The 8,199-nt window shown below is 40.2% G+C and overlaps 1 long non-coding RNA gene across 1 annotated transcript; it reads right to left on the minus strand.

The window, feature by feature from the left end:
• Positions 1 to 563: 563 nt before the first annotated feature.
• On the minus strand, positions 564 to 4,126 carry LOC115345993. Its single transcript, XR_003924984.1, has 3 exons — positions 3,972 to 4,126; positions 3,620 to 3,622; positions 564 to 1,493 (listed from the first exon to the last, which is right to left on the minus strand). It is a non-coding gene; the product is annotated as an uncharacterized LOC115345993 (long non-coding RNA).
• Between the last annotated feature and the right edge of the window lie 4,073 nt (positions 4,127 to 8,199).

An 8,199-nucleotide genomic window follows, 5' to 3' on the forward strand; every position in this document is an offset into this window, starting at 1 on the left:
TCAGTTGCATACAAGTAACTTCTTCCCATTCCTCTTGGCCCTGCCTCCCCACAATACTCAGGTCTAGCTTAACCCATTTCCCTTTGCAGTCTGTAATCAGATAAACTATTTTACCAACAAGACTAGATAAATCATAGCACAACTTTGCCTTCTGATGGAGTCAGGACCTGTGCAGTCATTTCAACTCCTGCTGAGGGTTAAAACAATTTCCTCAGGGATATTCAGGGAATGACTGGTAATGACCCCAAGTAACTGACCTAGCTTCGAAGTTACCTTGGTTTTGAGTGGGAGCTGTACCAGACCATCTCTGAGGTTTGTTCCAACCTAAATTATTCTATGATTCTGTTCTATTTATTAGTATGTATACCATGGTATATATAAGAAAGGAGAAAAAATACTTTATTCAAGAATTTCTGACAAATTGCACTGGCCATACACAGGAATTAATTCTTCTCTGATGATAGCCCTCAATTAATGTATAAGAACTGATGCACAAAGTTAACTTCTTTCAGACTGGTTTGTAACTATTAAACTGCAGTGAAATGAGAGCCAGAAGACAGTGCTATGATGCAACAGGGCTTTAATACAAACAAAAAGTGGAATACATTCTTGCAGAATGAGGCAATGCAGAGACAAAGAATGTAATTTCCATTTCAACAAGGACTACAATCAATCAGTCATTCAGAGGAGCACAGGACTCACAAGACATTCTTCTTCAGCTGGACACTTTCACAGTCAAGTCCCATTACTTGTTTTACTCTCTTTAGGTTCAGAAAAAAACAAAACATAACATGAGCAAATGACAAAGTGAGGCAACATTGGGATCATAAGCCTTAGAAAAAGCGCAATGAGATCCCAAGCAACCCCAGCTCCTACTGACATCAGCTGGAGCAGAGGCTGCTTGGCATGTCTGATTTCCAGGTCTATATGTCAACTACTAGTTTGTATTTTATTGTTCCTTCAGTCATTACTCTTTCTTGAAGATTTAAAATGGCCCATAGCTTCCATAGCGATACCTATAATAAGCTCTGGAAAAAAAGGGGAGATAATTTCTACCAAATCCTGAAAAATATGAGTTTCGGTAAAAGCTTCCCAAACGGGAGATTCCACCACCACACGAGCCCTCTCCACCATATGAGCCCCCTCCCATGCCACCATAAGAACCACCTGAACCATGGGAGCCCATCCCATAGGAGCTGCCTCCACCACAGGAACTGCCAGACCCCATTCCTCCACCTCCAGAGCCCATCTGACCCTCAATTTCAGGTATGGCAGTTCCCACAAAACTTTCCTGAGGGCACGAGCTGATAATGGGTCCCGGGAAAGTCACAACAACAGGTGGCGCGTACACAATTGCTCTTGAATCTCCGCATGATGTGATACAAGGTTCATTCCAACAGTCAATAGGTGGTTGCGAGCATCTCACTTCACATGGCGGAGCACAGCGGGAGCTAAGCATCTGTCCATAGGAAGACATCTTTCCAGACAGTGCACTAGCCTGGTAGTTATAGCCAGAGGAGTGAAAGAACAAACTGTTATAGTAACGTGGGTTGTGTAGATGTGTTGAATGGTATTCATCTGAACAGATGCAGATACTTATGTTCATCTACACTAAACTTGAGAGTTAGTGATTAAAAAAAAAATAATCATAATTTCTAAGGCACAATCCTTTCTACTCTAAAGTAGACGTATGCATTACAGATCTCACCAATCAAGTGAGATGAATTGCTGGGTTGAGGCTTCTAAGTCTACTCCCACTCCTCTCTAGTGCTCCATTACCCTGTAGCCTATTCCCAAAATGAGTTCTGGGAAGAATGTCTCTCTGTCCTTTTCTCACATCATTGCCTTTGCTGTCTGGGAGTCAGTCCTATCCTGATAAAGTTTTTGGAGTGCCCTGTCTCCAGTCCTATCCTGATAATGTTTTTGGAGTGTCCTGACTTCATAGATAGATGCTTAATTCCTAGGAATTGCTACCATCCACGTTTTTGAAACTCCCATTCATTTTTTCCCTCCACACATGGCAATGCCTATATCCACACTATTTGCAAGTTAGAGTTTCCATGTAAAATGTTTTTTGAGAATAAGGTCCTACCCTAAAATAGGGTAGGATGTATGACCTCATATTAACACTACCTATAAATCCACGTCTATAATTATGAACTGATTCAGTTAAATCAGACTTACCCAGTCACCAAGAAGAATAAGTCAGCAGAGGCAGCTACAGAGACCTGAGTTATGAGCACTTTTATATGCTGTCATAGAGAATAGAAATTGGGAGATACCTTTACGCAATCATTCTCTACATCTTGTGAAACAGAATGTTTTCCCCTGGTGATGTCTGCCTTTATTGCAACTGTTTTGATAACAGCTTATGATTATTAGATAATTTCCAATCCCACACAGCATGATGCGTGCGCTTCACCCATTTTGTCTTTTTGCTGAAAATCCCACAATAAATTGAGGTTGGTTTTCTCTTAAATACTTGCTAATACTTGTGAAGGTAGCTCAGAGATGGATAAACTACATGCTGCTAGTAAGCATAGGATTCCAGTTTATCATTTGTCATCTCAGGTAGTAATAACCAGTGGCCTTCTGGATTTTTCCTCTTTATAGGTAGGAAATCTTTTTACATTAAATAGCCATTAGTGTCCATGGCCATTGTGTACTCACTCCAGGGGCTTTGGGACTGGAGTTTATGGCTTGGGACTGTCCTTTGGACAGATGTTCTCCTACATAACTATACCACATCCCACGTAAGTAGAAAGTAAGAGATACCAAAGCGGTTCACAGGCTTTCCTGTGAGCACTAGGATCAGGCACAATAATCCAATTAGAAATTCAGCTAAGGAGAGGCACCTGTCCAAGCTTTTACAATTTATCATCAGTTCCTCATTTCAAGGAATCATCCCCTTTCAAGGTGCCTTCAGAATAAACACCAAAAAATTACTAATAACTAGGAAAATTCAATTTCTTCATTTCTGAGTGTGCTTATTGGAGGCCAATACAAGGAGAGGAACACTATACACTACCTGTGGGACTACAGGATTCAGAGGAAAGGTTACCTGAAGAACAGGTCAATAACCTCAGCTAGAATAAGTTCACAAGGCCTGACAAATGCCTATACTGTGGTGCACATAATCACATTTACATAGAAAAAAAAACCCTCTTAACTATGTTCTTATGAAAAATTATTAAAACTAAAGCAAAAAAAAATACAGATTATTTTGTTTACATTTCATGACCATGAAATCAATACAATGACCAGAGGAACATATGCAGACAATAGAGATACAGCAGCAAGCCGCACAGAGTAGTATGACTCACGTAATCTGTGGGCAGGAGAAGTAACTAATAATTACAGCAATTGACAGCTGAAGCAACTTAAAGGGAGTTACCAAACCAAGTATTTTTTAAAAGTTAGTAAGGACCTCATTGTTTTTGAGGTTTTCCAATGTATAGAAAACTTGTTCAAAACACAGCTTCTTAACAGACACAACAGAAAATCACACTGGCTTGACCATCCATACAGTTTGCTTTCTGTAACTGATGCTTTTCCCTAGCAACTTTAAGTAAGGGGAATTCATGTTTTACATAAGGTAGAAAGCCATAAGAGCAGATACAGTCTTTCAAGCCCAAGCTGTAGTCAGCCCTCATACTCTACAGATATCCTTTTAAAAATATAAGATACAAAATGCAAAAAAGTAATTGGCAATGGTCCAACATCCTTTTTCACAACACCTGAACCTCAGCTACCTTACATCAAAGAATTCTTTTAAAGATAGAGAAATAGATACCCTCCCTCACCAGCTGAAAGCTAAATACTTTGGAAATACAAAGAAAAAACACCAGAGATTTTGTGGTTTTCTCTAAAGAATTTGTTGCTTCATATACAGAGCAACACACTTACATAAACCAGCAATCTGGCCTGGCTGAGGAATCCCAGACTTGGTGCTTACAGCTTTAGATTTAAACTCACCTCACATAAAGCAATTCTTTCTTATTTGTAAGATTCCTCATCTTGTTTTTTCTAGCATCATGTTGTTGTTGTCGGCTTTATTGATTTCCTAGTTTTAGAAATCCCAGTACTGTGCTCTACTCCTTAAACAGCTGCTTTGCGTACTAAGATTAAATCTTAAAGAGGAAGCTGGTTTAATTGTTATTGCTCTCACCTGTGCCATGCTATAATTTTCTAAATTGGTCTTAAAGCTCTCTTGTCTGAAAGGAAATAGCCTATATTATTATCACAGATTGTAGCAAAACATTATCCTTAACCTTTATTTTTCCACAGATTTTATCATAGCAATTCCAGGCAGATAGTGCTTGTAAGAGAATAGCAAACACAAACATGCAGCAAAACAAATAGGCTAAAATATAGGAATCATTGTGCAAGAGTGTAAATTTAAGGCTTCTTTGGACCCTGGATATCCACATTTTGGCATAGGTTTCTAATGTGGTCTAAGACCTGTCAGCTGGAAACCTATTTCCAAAACTGTTCAAACTGGAGGGTCAATATTGCTGAGTGCTTTTTCATTGCCTAATTGCAAGACTGAAGATGGAATAAGGAACTAAAGAACTAGATCACCACTGTCTGCTCTTCAATTATTTGTATATTCAGTGTTATTATATTGCTCAAACCACGGCAGTATCTCAGTTTTGTATTTTTATGTTCATTGTAAGTTGTGCATTACATTTACTTGACTCCCTTTGTTCACCCCTGTTGAAAAAAAAAATCTTTTTTTTGTTGGCAGCCTACTCCTCTCCCTGTATTTGGAGGTGTTGGAGATGATTTACTCAGACTATGCTATTTTAAGTATAGGATACCTCATGACTGTGGGCTGAGCACAGCACAAGACAACAGAAAAAAATAAGAAAAAGATTCTAGATTGATGATAGTATTGTAGTTTTCCAGAAAAACTGATGCTTCCACCAGTTCCCGAAATCAAAGGAACTTCATTTCTTCTTAAAATCACACCCACATCTGCCTTCCATGTCTCAGGCTTTATCTTATATTTACAACAATCTTCTCCAGTAACCATTTCTTAGAACCTAAAACCACTGCTTGCCTGTCAGTCACTCAGTAAAGCTAAACAAGTCATTGTGCCTGAAAGTTGGGCTTGTTTGTGTAACTATGTGGTTGGCACAGGAGAAAGGACGACATAGGGGTTAGATGCAGTTCCAGATTGAGATAGCTACACTTGGGTGTCTGAAAATGCATATCTGAATTTCTCTTACAGTCAGCAAATGCATTTGGTGGAGCCTGGCAATCTATCCATTCATTTACCTTTCCATAAATGCTTGCATTTCATCAATTGAGCAGTTCTGCCATGTTTTCAAAGTACTGTCCCTTGAGGGTACTGGAAGTTTAGAAACTCAACTGATATGGACACCCTGTATTCAGCCACCACTGTGTGTTCCTGTTGCCATTGGCACTAAGATGACTTTCTTCAATTTTTTGCCTTTTCACATTCCTCACTTAATGCCCTTTCAGCAAAATTCACCCTGATCCCAGAGGGAATTTGTAGTCAGTGACCTCAGTGTACTCATGTCCCATTTGCATCCCAAATACCTAGTCTCTAAGTATTTAATGGCAAAATGCAGCTCTCTCTTTATATGGATTTCCTCTCTTATGGGTAGGTTTGGTTACATTTTCTAGCTACAGTGCAACAAAAAGGTGGTGATTAAATAATTATACACACAAATAATTCTGAAGCTGAAGAATTCTCCCCCACCACTAAATGATATTTGCTTGGAGCTCAGGAATAATTACACTACTGAAACCTTACCAGGCATCTTTCATCTTAAAAAACAAAACATAACCAATGCTCTTTAATATATGAGTGCTGGTCTCCTCAATAAAACCTGAGGGTATGTGAAATTGCAGTCCGAGGTGTAACTACATCTTGCATGTCTGTGTATAATTTCACTTTGTATAAAAGCTGGCCAATGTATACCTCTCAGGCTGCACGCAACATACCCATCACCCAAGCATGTTTTCCAGGTCAGAGGCACCTTGCTTGACCAGCAGCAGGGCTGTAGGACTCTGAAGGCTACTGTGTCATCTGAAGTCCCCAGGTGTGGACGAGCTGATGCAGTAGCATTGATAAGGCTGCTGGGTTGCTCCGTAAATCAGCCCAGCCCAGCTCTGCCCCACCTCACCTCACCCCATAAGACCCAGGATCTGAGGAGGAGAAGAACTGTACTTTCTTCTCTATGTCTGAATTGCTGCAAAAAGAGGTGAAGGACCTCAGTAAGAACCAAGAGGTTTGTAGAGATGAGAAGGATGTAGTAGTGTGTGTTTGCTGGAGTGGCAATTGTGTATTCAGACAAAGACAGCCTGGAATAACACTTTTGTCCTGTGACAAAAAGGGAGGAAGGGATGTGGGGTTAGCTAGGTCTTCTTAAAATGCAAGTATGGTAGAGATGTGTATAGACCCCTTTCTTAGTAAGATGGGTGCTCATGAGTCCAAGTTTTGGGTTATTTACAGTGGAGTGCTTTGGGAGTTCCACCCTTGCAAATAATGCATTTTTAATACTTTGTTAGCATTCATGGTATGTGCTGATACTGCTGGAGTGGATTCATATTCCTGTATCACCTCATGGTTCACAGAGGTGTGGTGCTAATATTAATAATCTATTAATTATAAAGCTATTAATTAAATCTTCATTATGGTTTATTACTTAAGCCTGCTAATCTCAGCAAGAAAAACTGGCAGCTGGCTTTCAGTTCCTTCAAGGCTATTAGACTAAAAGGGTGCTGATCTGGTGGTACAGAACCCTGTTAAGTGAATTTATAGTTGAGCTTAGAGACAGGGAAGGCTCTTCTCACAAAAGGAAAAGCAGAATTCTGCTATCCAGAGGAAATATCTGAATTATGGTGCTAGGTTCTCTTCTGCTGCAAATATCTGTATAGCACTGCTGCTTCCAACTTGGGTCAACAAAGTTAAAACTTCAGCTTGAGTAGAAAGCTGCCACAAAGGCCAGCGTACTCCTACCTTGCTCCCAGTAACTCATGTCATGATTTGAAATGGGATTTAAACAGTAAAAGCAGCCCTGCACCAGCACCTTTTCTGGGCATCTCATGCAGGACTCACTCTGCCCCTTCTCCTGTGTCTGTCCCATGTCTTGGTCTCCCTGGTCCCATCATAAATTTGGTTAGCATGCAATATTGGAATTATAATGACAGGTTATAAGTAATAAGACTAATAATAATTAGGTGTGTCTAAGTCTTAGATCCACCCTTATGTACAGAGTGTCCTTAGACAGGTTAGGTGGCTTTTGGGCATCAGTTATCCTGTAATAAGATGATAAATGTCTGTGCCATGCAGGTGTCAAGAGAAAGAAGGTCTGCAAGAAGCAGTAAGAAGACAATGTGGGATGTTATGATGATAATGAAATGTGGCATCCTTTATAATGACTGAAACAGCAAGGGTAGAGGAACAGCTGGGCTCCCACATGCAAGGCAGTCTGGGTGGAAAGCACTGAAACAAGCAGTGTAAGAGAAACAGGTGAAATGTGTTTGTGGGAGATTGTTAAATGGCAGGCAAAGGAGGAAAGACTAAGAGTGAAGGCCAAATTGGTAGAAAGATGAGGTATTATCAGAAACACTGGGGGTTTTGCTAGGCTGTTAATGCAGTGTCTGAAGATATGGCTTGGGCAGATGAGTAGAGAATATTGAGGGTTCTTTGAAAATGCGATGTGTCAATACACACTGAATGGATCCAAATGACATGCCTGCACCTCAGACAGCAGAGCACTATGGTGCACAGTATGGATATTATACACAAATTTCCCCAAAAGGGATCAAGCTCTAAGTTCCTAGGCTGGAAGGCTAATGGCTCTTCCCTAAAAAGCCTCAGCAAGGCTCTTGGAGGACGGACTATCTTGTGCAAGCTGCTTCATTCTCAAGAAGAACCAATTTAGTGGTTTTCAGACACAAATTTTTTTTTTTTTTTAATAAAAGGAGTAATTTGCAAGTCATCTTCAGCAGGTGAAAAATCACTTCCTGAATCCCCTTGTGCAACTAGATTATTGTTAAACTCCTTGAACTGCTGGACTGGGGTAGATAACGAGTCAAGACCGGGTCTTTTGGGCTGGAGGTTCCTGACAGCTCCACCCTGCTGATGACCTTATTACCAGATTTTTCACAAAACTTTTTGTGTGAGCCAGGCAGTCAACAAAGCTTCTATCTCTGCCCTGCCTC

This window comes from Aquila chrysaetos, chromosome 9, assembly GCF_900496995.4.
Source record: "Aquila chrysaetos chrysaetos chromosome 9, bAquChr1.4, whole genome shotgun sequence".
NCBI lineage: Eukaryota > Metazoa > Chordata > Aves > Accipitriformes > Accipitridae > Aquila > Aquila chrysaetos.